The 10,510-nt window shown below is 51.6% G+C and overlaps 1 long non-coding RNA gene across 2 annotated transcripts; it reads left to right on the forward strand.

The window, feature by feature from the left end:
- The first annotated feature begins 465 nt into the window (after window positions 1-465).
- On the forward strand, window positions 466-6,455 carry LOC145338596 (uncharacterized). 2 transcript variants are annotated; one of them, XR_013885849.1, is made up of 3 exons: window positions 466-575; window positions 4,841-4,890; window positions 6,317-6,455. It is a non-coding gene; the product is annotated as an uncharacterized LOC145338596 (long non-coding RNA). The 2 variants fall into 2 exon arrangements; XR_013885848.1 differs by lacking the exon at window positions 466-575 and adding an exon at window positions 2,368-2,440.
- The last annotated feature ends 4,055 nt before the right edge of the window (window positions 6,456-10,510 follow it).

Raw genomic sequence — 10,510 nt, forward strand, 5'->3', positions numbered from 1 at the left:
GTTTCCTGTACTCTGCCTTGTCATTGTTTGAGATTAATTTGACAATGAATAGTTAATCAGTTTACGCTTTTAAAAGATTTGATGCAGTGAATGCACTCGCCCCAATATCAGAAAATCCCACCCAACGAATGAGTGAAAATCTACGTCAAATATGTTGTTCCAGTGTGTGAAGAAACTCAGTTAGTAAGCATCAATGAAGAACTTTCAGTATTAACAAATAGTTCATTAATTGCAGAGAAAATTATTGGAGTGAATGATGAATTTTAATACAAGCAGTTCCAGCAACTAAAATTCTTTACTCTGTATCCGTGCTGTACCTGTCCTGGGAGTGTTTGATGGGGGACAGTGTAGAGGGAGCTTTACTCTGTATCTAACCCCGTGCTGTACCTATCCTGGGAGTATTTGATGGGGGACAGTATGCTGCCTGACTTACTCACTGCTTTAACCTGTCTACGTTTCCAGAAGCTCCTCACTGGCTGTGATGTCTGGAAAGTGGTTTGGATCGGTTCCAGTGAAGGCTGTGAACGGGGTACGTGGAATTGGGACGGTCGGTATGGTCTCCTGCATGAGCACAAGTGAGTGTTGATGTTTATCTTTGCTTCAGCATTGGCCATCCGGGGTTGGCCGAAATCTGTGGTGGGGGGGGTGTTTGGTTTGGGCAAGCAGTGAGTCGTCACAACCTAAACCTAGTCAATGGGAGGAACGTGAAACTCTGCCCGAAGAATAAAGAAATGCTGTTGTAATGATTCAGGTGTTTGCTGACAAAATGGTCGCTGTGAACCTGTCCAAAATGGTCGCCGTGAACCTGTCCAAAATGGTCGCCGTGAACCTGTCCAAAATGGTCGCCGTGAACCTGTCCAAAATGGTCGCCGTGAACCTGTCCAAAATGGTCGCCGTGAACCTGTCCAAAATGGTCGCCGTGAACCTGTCCAAAATGGTCGCCGTGAACCTGTCCAGTTTTATGGATATTCTAAGGAATATTATTAATTGGTCTAATAACTCGTTAGGCTTACATAGTCACTGATGCCAATATCAACTCATCTCAGTCCTGTCTCAGCCCAATTTCCCCATATCTATTCCCCAGATAGCCATTGCCCTTGACGGGACTGGAAATATTCAGATGATATTGCGGGGAGCTGCTGGTCTCCTGGTATTATCGCTAGACTCTTCATCTGGAAGAACATAACGTAAGAAATAGGAGCAGGAGTAGGCCATCTAGCCCTTCGAGCCTGCCCCCCCATTCAATAAGATCATGGCTGATCTGTCGTGGCTCAGTTCCACATTCCCGCCCTCTCCCCATAACCCTTAATCCCCTCTCTTATCAAAAACCCATCAACCCGCTTCTTAAAAATATTTAGCGAGGCAGCCTCCACCACTTCAACGGGCAGAGATTCACCACCCTTTGAGTGAAGAAATTCTTCCTCAACTCCGTTCTAAACCACCCCCCCCCCTTTATCTTGAGGCTGTGCCCCCTAGTCCTACTGTCCTTTCTGAGCAGGAAGAGTCTCTCCACCTCTATCCTATCCATCCCATTCATCATATTATACGTCTCAATGAGATCTCCCCTCATTCTTCTAAACTCTAACGAGTACAAGCCTAGTTTATTCAGCCTCTCCTCATAGCTCAACCCCCTCAACTCCGGCATCAGCCTAGTAAACCTCCTCTGCACTCCCTCCAAGGCCAAAATATCCTGGGGGACCCACGTTCGAATCCCACCACGGCAGGTGGTGGAATGTGAATTCAATAAAAAAATATCTGGAATTAAGAATCTACTGATGAAACCATTGTCGATTGTGGTTAACACCGCTGTCTCACAGCGCCAGGGACCCGGGTTCAATTCCAGCCTCTGGTCGCTGTGTGTGTGTGTGTGTGTGTGTGTGTGTGTGTATGTGCGCGCGCGGGGTCTGTACGTCCTCCCCGTGTCTGCATGGGTTTCCTCCGGGTGCTCCGGTTTCGTTTGAAAGATGTGCTGGATAGGGTGCAATGGCCGTGCTAAATTCTCCCTCAGTGTAACCCGAACAGGCGCCGGAGTGTGGATTTTCACAGTAACTTCATTGCAGTGTTAATGTAATCCGACTTGTGACACTAATAAACAAACTAAACTTAAAATGATCCGACCCTTCCCCAACCCACTCTTCTTCCTGGACAAGTTATGTAACAAAAGCAAAACCTCTCCCCTTGTTTATTAAGGACGCAGGAAAACACATCCACCTTTCACTGGAACAATTTGCATGACCATTGTCCACCATTGATGAATGTTATTGTTTCATTTCATTGGACTTAACATCAGTCGCCAGGCCGAGGTGGGGGTGGGTGGGGCGTTTGGAGGTGTTTTAACTCAGTCCAAAACCTCTCCCAAACATATTGCGCCGGAGACAGAGGAGGAAGCAGATGAACTGAATCCCCCACTGCCTCTGGCCCAGCGACACCTCCTTTGGTGGTAAGCCATTGGGTATGAATGGAGTTTTCCAGTGAGTTCAGGGATGTGTGAGTTGTGGTGAGCTGTGTTAGGATATCAGGAAAGTGACTCTGTACTGAGAGCGTAGAGAGTTTGCTGTTTGTGGTGACTAATGATCTAGATGTGAATGTGGAGGGGGGGTGTTGCGATCAGTAAGTATGATTCTGATTTGATCTATTAGTGTCACGTGTATTGTGATACAGTGAAAAGTATTGTTTCTTATTGGCTATACAGACAAAACATTCTGCCCATTGAGTACGGAGGGAGAAGGAAAGGAGAGGGTGCAGAATGTAGTGTTACAGTCACAACTAGGGTGTAGAGAAAGATCAACTTAATGCAAGGTAGGTCCATTCAAAAGTCTGACAGCAGCAGGGAAGAAGCTGTTCTTGAGTTGGTTGTTACGTGGCCTGACGGAAGATGGTGGAAGAGAGAATGGCTGGGGTGGGTGGGGGGTGGCGACCTTGATTATGCTGGCTGCGTTTCCCTGAGGCAGTGGGAAGTGTAGACAGAGTCAATGGATGGGAGGCTGGTTTGTGTGATGGGACTGGGTTATATTAACGACCTTGGGGTGCGTGTCCATCTGTCCCTGAAGGCAGCAGGACAGGGAGATAAGGTGGTGAGGAAGGAATATGGGGACACTTGTCTTTATTAGCTGAGGCAGAGAATACAAGAACAGGGAGGTTACAATGGGAGCTGTATAAAAGGCTGATGAGGAGTATTGGAGTATTGTGTGCAATTCTGGTTGCCACGCGATAGGAAGGATGTGATGCACGAGAGAGAGACGGAGAGACAGAAAGAGGGGCAGGAGAGAGAGAGAGAGACACACACACACAGAGAACAGAGAGAGAGAGACAAACAGACAACCAGAGAGTTGGTGCAGCGGAGAGTGACCAGGCTGTTTCCTGGATGGAGTGTCTGAGCTATGGAGAAAGGCTGGTTCGGCTGAGGTTGTTTTCCTCAGAGCAGAGAAGGCTGAGGGGGAGGGGGCCTGGTCGAGGTGTACAAAACCATGAGGGCCATGGATCAGGTAGAGAGGATGAAACTTCTCCCCCTCTGAATAGAAATGTCAGTAACCCGGAGCGGGGACAGAGGTTTAAGGGACAGGAGATTGGGAGGCTGGTGGGTATCTGGAACTCGGTGCCTGAAAGGGTTGGAGAGGTATCCTTCCCTCACCCTGCAGAGCCTCCCCTCACTCCAACATTCCTTCTCAGGCCCTGTCCCAATGCCCCCAATGCCCCTATCCCTCATCCCTCAGCCCCGACTCCCCAAGTCCCCGCTCCCCCCCCCCCACAGTCCCCGCTTCCCCCCCCCCCACAGTCCCCGCTCCCCCCCCCCCCCCCGAGTCCCCGCTCCCCCCCCCCCGAGTCCCCGCTCCCCCCCCCCCGAGTCCCCGCTCCCCCCCCCCGAGTCCCCGCTCCCCCCCCCCCCCCGAGTCCCCGCTCCCCCCCCCCCCCGAGTCCCCGCTCCCCCCCCCCCCCCGAGTCCCCGCTCCTCCCCCCCCCCCCGAGTCCCCGCTCCCCCCCCCCCCGAGTCCCCGCTCCCCCCCCCCCGAGTCCCCGCTTCCCCCCCCCCCCCGGCCCCCCCAGCCCTCTCCCGCTCCCCCCCCCCCCCCCGTGCTCCCCCTCCCTCCCCGCCGTTCCCTCTCTGCTGCTCCCCCCCCTCCCTCCACCTCCCCCCCCCCTCCACCTCCCCCCCGCCCCTCCCCCTCCCCCGCTCTCGCTCCCCCCCCGCCCCCCCCGAGGCACTGCCTCTCAGACCACACTGCCTTGGCAGTGCCAGAGTGTCTAGTTGGCAGTGCCACGGTGACTGGAAGCTTCTGATCGCCAGGCGACACCATCATGTCAGGTCCTCGCTGGTGGGTATCTGACATGATCGTAAAGGTGGGTCTGCATTTCCCTGGATGGTGTTGAGTTTTCCCGATTGTTGTTGGAGTCTCACCCATTGGGGCAAGTGGGGAGAATATTCCATCACGTTCCTGACCTGTGTCCACATCAGGCCAATGGTAACCCCAAGGATGTTGAGGCTGGGGGATTCAGTGATGGTAACACCATTGAATGTTAAGGGGCGGTGGGGGACGAGAGTGTCTCTTACTGGTGATGGTGATCGCCTGGCCTTTTTGTGGTGGGAAAGCGGTACCTGACAGACCCCTCACGGGGGCTTTGGTGGGGGGAAATTGTCTGCAGAACCAAGGAAGGATTGAGTCAGGGAGGCTGTGGGACAGGTGGTGGGGCTCACCTCGATCTGTAGAGGACCCAGTCAGAGCTGGAGAAACAGACTGATCTCTTGCAAGCACTCACTGTTTAATACTGGCTCCGTTTCCCCACACCCTTTTCCATATCCTCTTAACTCTCTCTAATATGAATTCTGTCTTTCCCTCTGCAGAATCTCAGCCAGCGAGATGAGGAGCCTGCTGCTGATTCTGAGCTTCCTGAGTGAGTCCTGTTGTCAAACTGTGCTGTGTTAATGAGCCCTGTTATATATTTAAGTGTTTGCATGATTGCTTTACGATCACATGATTTGATGGTGACGTTGTTAAGGTGTTGCACAGGCTGTAGCTTTACCTACAGTCGTACACTGTGCAGAGAGCATTTCTATTATAGAAGCATGGAATGCCAACGGTGCACAACGAGGCCATTCAGCCCATCGATTATGCCCCACACTCCAAAAGATGGGCCCACATCGAATCCTATCCCCATAACCCCGTGATTTATCATGGTCAATCCACCTAACCTGCCCATCTTTGGACACTGAGGCACAATTTAACATGGCCAATCCACCCAACTTGCACATCTTTGGACACGAAGGGACAATATAACATGGTGAATCCACCCAACTTGCACATCTTTGGACACGAAGGGACAATATAACATGGTGAATCCACACAATTACATCTTTCAACACTAAATGGCAATTTAATATGACAAATCCACCTAACCTGGACATCTCTGGCCACTAATGGACAATTTAGCATGGTCAATGCACCCAACTTGCACATCCTTCGCCACTAAGGGGCAGTTTAGCATGGCCAATTCACTTGACAGGCATACCTTGGGACACTAACGGACAATTTAGCCTGGCCAATCTACCTGAATTACACCTCTTTGGACAAAAAGAAACATAACTTCTCACTGTATGAATACATGTGACAATAATAAATCAAACAAATCAAATCAAATTTAGCGTGGCCAATCCACCCAACCTTCACATCTTTGGACACTAAGGGACAATTTAGCATGGCCAATCCTCCTATCCTGTATATCTTTGGAGTGAGGTGAGGTGGGATGCAGTGAGTGGGGCGCAGCGAGCGAGGGGAGTGGGGCGTAACCTCGGCACATTCGGCCTTTCCAGATTCCAGTCGAATTCCCTTGCGAATCCCTCGATTGAACCTGCTTCACCCACACTGTCAGACAGCTCACTGCACATCCGAACCACTCACCGTGTGAAAACATTTCTCCCCGTGCCCCCATCGATTCTCTGCCTGATCCCCGTCAATCTGTCTGTCCCCCTCTGGTTCTGGTAAAATTCCATTTGCTGCGGTTTTGCCTGACCATTTGTGGTGTCTCTGTTGGGTTTATTGCCGTGTTCCTTTTGCCTCGGCTCCAATTGTTCATCTGGAACAGAGGGTGCTGTGTCTGAGGTGTGAGGTAGAGGGTCAGGATTTCACTGGGAGACAGATAGAAACCTGCTTCGAACAAGGGGGGTAAAGATTTGAGATTGAGTGTGTAATATTTTCAATCGGGTGGTGTCAGGAGCAGAGCAGGTGTCGAAGGCGAGGTTTTCGGTTCTTTGATAATCAGAATTCTCTTTGGAAAATGAACTGCAGATTGTATTAACATTAAACCTGTCTCTGTGTCTCAGTTCTGGACTCCGCACACACTGACCCTTGTGAGGATCACACTGTGCTGAACGATAGCTGGAGGAGCACAAGTTGCAGATGGACTGAATGTGTCAGGGACGTGAAGTGTGATTATGATCTTCGTCCAGGCTGGTACCGGTTTAAAAGGTAGAGGCAGCGACATTTCCTGATAAACTGGGCACAGCGGGAGCAAAGGGTCAGTGTGGATACAGTCACTGCAGAGCGACTGCGATGGTCAGAGATACCAGTGCGGGGTGGGGGTGTGTGGTGAGCCAGTGGGGGGAAACAGCAGTCGGTAAATTCTTCCCATGATGATGTGAATGGTTGTTGGTGAGAAATGAGTGGCCTGCAGGGAGATTTCACACTCAGCCAGGTTGCTGTGTGTGTGGAGCTTCACGCAGGCCAGACCGAGTAAGGATGGCAGATTTCCCTCCCCATTCACCCCACACAAGTGCCAGGCAATGACCATCTCCAACAAGGGAGGATCTGACCATCTCCCTCCTCCACATTCAACCATCACTGCATACTCCCCCCACGCTCCCCACCCCCACCTCCCCCACCACCCCCCCTAACTGCCCCCCCCAGCACCGCAACCACCACTATCACCATCCCGGGGGTTACCATTGACCAGAGCCTGAACAGTCATTGATATACTGTGGCTACCAGAGCAGGTCAGAGGCTGGCAATCAGCAGGAAGGAACCCATCTCCTGACTCCCCGCCAAAGCCAGTCCACCACGTACAAGCACAAAAGTCACGAGTCTGTTGGGATACTCTCCATTTACCTGGATGAGTGGGGCTCCCGACAACACTCGAGAAAGCTCAACACCATTCGGGACACGACAGGACAGCTCGATCGACACGCCAACTACAAACATTCACTCTCTCCACCACCAACACATAGAGATGGCGGGCCGAAGGGCCAGCAAAGTAGATGAAATGGAAACATTTGGAAAGGACGTTGGGTAAATGCTGGAAGGAGAGGTGTAAAATCCAGTGGGGAGAGAATGGGAGGAGACTGAGACAACATTGGGTAGATCATTCACAGGGGCTAGCAGGGACACAGAAGACCGAATGTCTCTCAATCCCAGCTGTATCCCTCTGTAATTTTCTGTCTCTGTGATTGTTGTTCCAGTTCTGGCGGATGGAAGATTCCGGAGTTTCGGGCTGTAGAGGGACACTGCTCCACAGAACATCCAGGCTGGTTACAGGGTAGAGTCAGACTTTACAATATCAGATTTACTCTCACTGTCCAGCACTGTTCACATCGCTTACACTCTCTAATATTTATACACCTCATTTCAGGATCACATCCCACCCTGGAACAGGGGGAAGTAAACCGGACAGTTTGTTTTAACTGGGATGGGAATCACTGCAGCCGGGAGCAAGAGATAAAGATTAAAAACTGCAGAAGTTACTTTGTCTATGAGCTGAAACCAACATCAGACTGTAACGCTGTTTATTGCACAGGTACATTGCTGTTTCAAAATGACCCAGGAGGGTGAGACTGGATATACCGGGACACTGACACACCCAGTGACTGAGGGGGAGAGGGACGGAGTGACTGAGGGGGAGAGGGACGGAGTGACTGAGGGGGAGAGGGACGGAGTGACTGAGGGGGAGAGGGACGGAGTGACTGAGGGGGAGAGGGACGGAGTAAGTTTGCAGAGGACACGTAGATGGCTGGATTGGCGGGCAGTGAGGAGCAGTGTCTGGCAATACAACGGGATATAGATAGGCTGGTATATTGGGCAGATGTATGGCAAATGGAATTTAATCCTGATAAATGTGAGGTGATGCATTTTGGGAGAAATAATGTAGGGGGGAGTTATATGATAAAGGGTTGACCTATAAAGAGTATAGAAACGCAGCGGGACCTGGGAGTGCAAGTGCACAAGTCAGTGGCAGTACAAGTGGAGAAGGTTGTGAAGAAAACTTATGGTATGTTAGCCTTCATAGGAAGGGGTATAGAGTGCAAGAACTGGCATCTAATGCTACAGTTGTATAGAACGTTGGTTAGACCGCATTTGGAGTACTGCGTCCAGTTCTGTTCGCCTTTCTACCGGAATGACGTGGAGTCTCTGGAGAGAGTGCACAGGAGGTTTACCAGGATGTTGCCTGGTATGGAAGGACTGAGTTATGAGGAAAGATTGAGCAAATTGGGGCTGTTTTCCCTTGAAAGATGGAGAAATGGGAGATGTAATCGAGGTATATAAGATTATGAAGGGTATAGATAGAGTAAACAGTGGTAAGCTTTTTCCTAGGTTGGAAGCACACATTACGAGGGGCCACGGGCTGAAGGTGAGGGGGGGCGAGGTATAATTCAGATATTAGAGGGAGGTTTTTCACACAGAGGGTAGTGGGGGTGTGGAATGCTCTGCCAAGCAAAGTGGTGGAGGCAGGCACGTTGGAGTTGTTTAAGAGTTACTTAGACAGGCACATGAGTGGGATGGAGGTGGAGGGATATAGGATACTGTCACTGAGATTCCCCCATCCCCCGACACTCTCTCCTGCATTGAGGTGGTTGTTATCTGTGTGAGGGAGGGAGAGGGTGGCCACAAGTCTCCGTGTGAGATTGACTGTACTTTATCTGTTAACGTTAAACATCTCTCTGTAACTCAGACCCAAACTCAGTGCTCACTGACCCGTGTGTAGATCACGTGGTGCTGAACCAGCCCTGGAGAAGCAGCGATTGTACTGGGACAGAGTGTGTGGGACAGGTGCAATGTGACAGGGATCTTATCCACAGATGGTACAGGTTCAAGAGGTAAGGTGTAGGGGACACACCCTGCTCACCCCGCGGGATGTTGGGAGTTGGTCTCAGGCGGTGTGATGACGGGTGGGATATTTTATCCTACACACTGCCTTGGTTGACCAGTCCCACCACAGGGCCAGTGGACTTTCCATTGGTCCCCACATTGGGTCCAGTGATGATGAGGCCAGGGAGCTCCATCCAGTGCTCCTGAAGCTACGACCAGTGAGATTGTCAATGTCAGACTGGGACAAACCACTTGCCTGGTGTCCTCCTTCTCTTCTGAGGTCGAACAGCGAGGGAAGGTGAAATTGAAAAGCTGTGTAATTAAAGGCACTCGGACAGCGTCACTCAAGAAAAGATGTTTCTACTCACGAGTGAGAGTGGGACAGGGGGAGGGAAGCTTTCAGTCTGAGACAGTCAGAGACAAATCCGATAACGGAATTCAGTAGAAACGTCTTTCCCGAGGGACTGGGGAGAATGTGGGACTCATTCCCATGGAGAGTGGTGAGTATGGGGACCTCCCTCCCACAAGGATCGAGGCCAGTTTGGGGCTCACTCCCATGGGGGAGTCTGGGAGAATATGGGACTTGTTCCTATGGGGGACTGTGGAGAAAGTCCGACTCTCTCCCATGGGCAGTGGTGGAGAATGTGGGACTCACTCCCACGGGAAGCAGGGAGCTCGTGGGTCTCATTTCAAAGGGAGATTGGGAAGAATATGGGACTCCCTCACAGGGGGAGTTGGGGAGACTGTGGGACTCGCTCCCGGGAATCTGAGAGAATGTGTGATCCGTTCTCCGGGTCAGTGTGCGAGAATGCGGACTCACTCCCAGGTCATTGTGAGGAGAATGTGGGACCTTCCCATGTGGTGGAGGGAAGAATGTGGGATGCACTCCCATGAGAGTGGGGGATAATAGGGAATGCATTGCCGTGGGGAATTGGGAGAATGTTCGTTTTGCTCCCAAGGGGATCGGGAAGAGTTGGGAGCTCATTCCACTGGGGATTGGGAGAGAATGTGGGACTTGCTCCCAAGGGAAGTGGGGAGAATGTGGAACTCTCTCCAATGGTGAAAGAAGGAGAATGTGGGACTCGTTCCCACGGGGAATGGTGGAGAATATGGGACTCGCTCCCTTAAGGAGATGGGGAGAATGTTGGACACACTCTCTGTATAGTGGGGAGAATGCAGGTCTTGGTCCCACGGGGAACAAGGAGAATGCGGGTCTCGCTTCCATGGGAACCGAGGAGAATGCGGGTCTCGCTCCCTCGGGAAACGAGGAGAATGCGGGTCTCAGTCCCACGGGAAACGAGGAGAATGCGGGTCTCGCTCCCACGGGAAACGAGGAGAATGCGGGTCTCGTTCCCACAGGAAACGAGGAGAATATGAGAATTGGTCTAAGGGGGAGTTTGGAGAACATGACACTCACTTCCCGGGACAGTGGGGGTGAA

This window comes from Carcharhinus amblyrhynchos, unplaced genomic scaffold (assembly GCF_965287045.1).
Source record: "Carcharhinus amblyrhynchos unplaced genomic scaffold, sCarAmb.v2.hapA chromosome_104, whole genome shotgun sequence".
Taxonomy (NCBI): Eukaryota; Metazoa; Chordata; class Chondrichthyes; order Carcharhiniformes; family Carcharhinidae; genus Carcharhinus; species Carcharhinus amblyrhynchos.